A 4,857-nucleotide genomic window follows, 5' to 3' on the forward strand; every position below is an offset into this window, starting at 1 on the left:
TGATATGATAGTCCTAAAAAAATCCAAATGGTTCATTAATGTATGGAAAAATGCTCAAAAACTCTAGCTTTGAAGGAAATCAATACCAAAGTGACATATGATCTCAACCCGTCGAAATGTCTGGTATCCAAAATACAAAAGAAATACTGGCAAGGATGTGGAGAAAGGGGAAGTCTCTCACACTATTGGTGGCCACCTAAGTCAGTAGAGCCATTATGGAGAACAGTGTGGTGGGTCCTCAGAAAGCTAACAGTGGGCCTCCAGTGTGGCCCATCAGCATGTTGCAGAGATTCCTGCCTGCTCGGGTTTATTACTGCACGCCCACAGGACAGGATCAACCTAGATGGCTGTCGGTGGGTAGACAATGAGTTACCGTGAGGCTGTCAGTGACTTGCCAGGGTACATTTTCCTGCCCAAGAGGGTATATGCCACCTGAGAAAATAGAGTCTGGAATAATTAGTAAAGAAATAAAAGACAAAGTCAGAAAAATAGTTTTAAATGCAGAGCACTTGCTAGGTCCAGCCTGCACAGGATCTGGAGCTGAACAATTAGAAAATGGTTCTGGTGGTTTTACTGAAGGGGCACATCAGAGGCAGGGATGAGGTTTCGGGGTGGAGTCTTGCTCCATGAGGCCTTGCAGTCAACAGGTTGACTGGCATCTTGGCAGGCTACACCCATCTCAGAGGGGCTGTGTGGCTGCAGCAGGTCACCCCATCTCTGGTGCTGTGAGGGACCTGGCAGAGCTGAGTAGGACTCATGCTTACTTGGGCGATCTGACCAGTGGGATCGCCACTGGAAGTTCCCAAATAGCAGATTTTCTATTCAGTGGGCTTCCATGCTGATTTGGTCCACATATAGGCCACGGATGGCTCTTGACAAATGAAAATGTGATAAACAGTGGAGTATTACTCAGCCATAAAAAGAATGGCATATCGGGGCTGGGGCTGTAGCTCAGTGGTAGTATTATAGTTAAAGCATCGTCCTGGGGTTTCATAAACTGACTTCCAGACCACTCACATTTAATTGAATCAAGCCTCTACTGAAGCATACTAGTGGCAACTGACCAGAACATAAAACTATTCCCCTGATCAGCCCCGAACAATTGCAAGGGCACTCCTTATAAGCCTGAAAACCACAGAAAGGACATTTGGGGGTCCAGCCAATGCAAGCAAGCCAAGTTACAGAAGTGGGAGAGGGCTGTCAGGTGGTAGGACGCTTAGTCAATCATAATTAGCCCAGTCACCCCAGTTACAGAAACACAGCCCCGTTACCCTAGTTATAGAAACAGTGCCCCATTAAGTAGTTCCGTGTTCTTAAGGGTTTCTATAGTAAAAGGAAAAGAACAACTTTCCCCAGTCATGACCTTTTTGGCACAGTTGTTTTACAAAATGGAGTCACTTTGGCTTGACTATCACATTCCCCACTGGTTTTAGTAGGCTTGATGTCAATCTTGCACATCCTTAGGTCTTAGTTTCTTCCCTTTTTTCTAAGGGACCATCCTGGGCTCACAAGACCATAATCAGACCTCACCTACACTCTTGTGTATATGATTTTGGAGAGTTTTTTAAGAGGCAGAGTCCTACAGTTATTGCAATCAGGAGAAGAACTAAGGGCAAAACTATGGCTGAGATGATGGTAGTCAACCAAGGGGGCCATGAGAATAGGTTTTGGAACCAGTTTCCTGAGACTTCTCATGTATTTTTTCCCTTTAAAACAAACAAACAAACAAACAAACAAAAAAAAACAACCCTGTTTCTCACTAGTGCCAAACTGTCTTTTATTATCCCAGAATGGTTTGTATAGAAACAACAAGTTTCCCCTAGGGCCATACAAAGTCTCCTTATTTTAAAAAGAGAAGATCTAGGCCCCGTCTATTTTGTAAGACCATTTCTGCCAGAGAATCTAGTGAAGCTTCTAGTTTGAAAATTGACCTTTCTAGTTCTCCTAAGTCTACATCTATTTGGTGGCTGAGGGATTTAAAATTTTCAGAGCCTGAATAAGAGCTGCAGTTCCTAAAACAGTAGATCCAGCTAGTCCCAAGCCAGCCAGGAGGGGAGCTAAAATGAGGGTAGCCCGTCTGTGTTGGTAAATCAGTGGGCCCTGGCCTTCTAATAAGTCCAGGTGTTTTCTTCTATTCCATCAAATAGTAGGTTTGAGGAAAAAGATGGGTTGTGATACATAGTTCAGAGTTAATGACAGTTTGGAGATTTAGGCAAGGAGTTAGTTCAGACATGCAGGTAAACTGAGTTCCTTTGGTAGGAACAAGAAAGTATGGCTCAGTGGTTGATTAAAGTGGGACCCAGGAAGCACAATTTTTGGTAAAAGGAGTTGTCTCACTTATAAATTGGGTTGTAGAAGCAAGTGTCTCTCTCTTGGAGATCACTCAGGGTGATCTTGGGATTAGTTCCCCAGGTACGTCTTCCTGAGCCAGACATATTGGTGAATATCTATACTTACCATAATTTCCCCTCTAATGTTTGTTAGGGACCTCCTACTGCTGTAAGGAAAAAGGATGATGACTGTTCTTGCTGCTTTGAGCTGAGAGGGGGCGATGTGCAGTGGGGCAAGAAGTTTGGATTCCCCTTTTAGAAATTGAGTGGGTCAAGGAGTTTATGGTAATAATCTGGTTCAGGAAGAACAGGTTGTAAATTCACCTGGGGTTGGGCCTTCCATGAGCCAAACAAAAAGACATGAGTACTGAAATAAGATTAATACAAAATAGCAGTTGTAGCATCTGGAACCTGTCCGTGAATATCATGAAAATGATAGAAATTCACAATTGTTTACCAGGAGGTGGAAGGCCTGGGAAATTGTCCCCATAATAAGGCCTAACAAAGCCTAATAAGGCCCTTTTTTAGGGAACATAAATCTTTAACCTTGTCAGAGTTATCAGGAATGTAGACACAACATTTAGTTATGTTAGGTAATGTCATCTAATTCTTGTAAAATATCTTTATTGACATGACCTCTGTGTTCAGTAAAGATCTCTTTGTTATTTAGGGCTAGATAATTACACTAGCAAACATTCATTAAGTCTACCTGTGTAGGAAGTTAGGACGATCTGTAGGCCTTAAACTGACAAAAACTTCTTGTTTTGGCAGTTTCTATAGATAGCTATCAGGCATTTTTGCCTAAGAATCTCTCTTTTGTTATTTCCAGTCTTACTTATTTTGGGGGGTGCTAACACAAGCGAACACCTTTTGTTACATTAAAATAACTTTTTTAAAATTGGACATTTCAAATACTGTTCTATGGCACTTGTATAAATGAGGTTATTTTCTTTGTGCAGAGTTTATTATTGTTGCTTGTTATAGTTGCTACTTTGCTTAGTGACTTTTCTGAACTAATTTTGTAACACCTCTGTCCTTGCAAAGCATGGCCTACAAATTCTTTACTCACGTTAATGTTCATCTAGTGACTGGTCAGAGATTTACTTAATTCCTGGAACCAATCAATTGTACCGTCTTTTGGGTAACTCAGTGTGTTCTCAGGGTCATGGTGTGCATGACCCCAATCTTCACTTGCTGTTTGCACAGGGCTTCAAGGTCATCCAGAGGCACGAGTTTAGGGCTTCCCAGTCTTCCTGTGCATGCACATAGCTCCACACATACGCCTGGCCTCTGAGAGCCCCAGGAATGGATCAGATTGTGGCACCTGACATGCGGACTTCTTTTAAGCTTTTGCTTCATGTATAATTTGCCCCAAGCTGTTAGCCTCAGGCAGCTTTGATTTTCAACAGTGAATCTGGTTTTTCCCAGTAAACTGGGGAAGACAGTTGGCACTAGGGGAGCCTCCAGACAAATACAGCCCTGCAGGTCGACCTGGGAGCCAACAGGCGGGTGAAATACACACAGTTCTCTGGGGATGAGACTTTGCCAGTACTAAGCCCCTGGGCTCCCAGGTACCTGCTGGACCTCACTGAGGATGCAGCTGCTCTTTGTCAAGGCCATGCTGAACTGGAGAGTGGGACAGGACTAGAACAGGTTAAAAGGTGCTTCCCCAAAGCCCCACTTTTCTAGCATAAATGCTCCTGGATAGTACTGTGGTTTGAATATGCCTCCTTGAAATCCATGTGTCGAAAACTTATTCCTTGGGGCTGGGGCTGGGGCTCAGTGGCAGAGTGCTTGCCTAGCACGGGTGAGGCACTGGGTTCAATTCTCATCACCACATATAAATAAAAATAAATAAATAAAATGTCCATCAAAAATAAAAAATATTTTAAAAAAAGAAAAGAAAACTTAATCCTTGGATTCATAAAGGTAATTTGAAATTACCATCACGGACTTCTCCACTGGAAATGCCCTTCCTTCTGAGGGACGCTCCTCATTGTCTTCCGCCCTCAGGGGCAGCTGCGGAGAAGCCTGCTCTGCCTTCCCGGTTCTGCATCTCAGGCTCTGGCTGGGACACTGTGCCCAGCAGGAGAGACCCCATCGGCATCTGGTGTGGACGTCAAGGTTGGGGACAGCTCACTCACAGGAGGGAGGCGAAGCCACCGCACTGGCCCCATGGAGGCCTCAGGGAGAGCAGGGCTGGCGGCCAGCAGGTCCAGATGAGCTGGAGAGAGCCAGGGAGGGAGACTGGCCTGGGCACGAGCGAGTGGTGGGGGGAGGCAGGGGGAGGCCTTGCTCACGTGGGCAGGGCCTCGGCAGTGGGGCTCCAGTGGGGGCCAAGGAGAGCACCCAGGCTTTGTTTGCCACTTATCCATATGCAAGGGACAAGGGAAGAAATAATCCTGCTACAGGCTGTGAGCCTGGGGCATGAAGTGATGCAGTCACCCCCCTCTACATGGGGAAGAAGCCCAGGGAGGCAGACCTTGACCTTCCTGAGTGCGCCCTCCCTCCCTCCTGCCTCCTGCCT

Source organism: Ictidomys tridecemlineatus, chromosome 6 (assembly GCF_052094955.1).
Source record: "Ictidomys tridecemlineatus isolate mIctTri1 chromosome 6, mIctTri1.hap1, whole genome shotgun sequence".
Lineage (NCBI taxonomy): Eukaryota > Metazoa > Chordata > Mammalia > Rodentia > Sciuridae > Ictidomys > Ictidomys tridecemlineatus.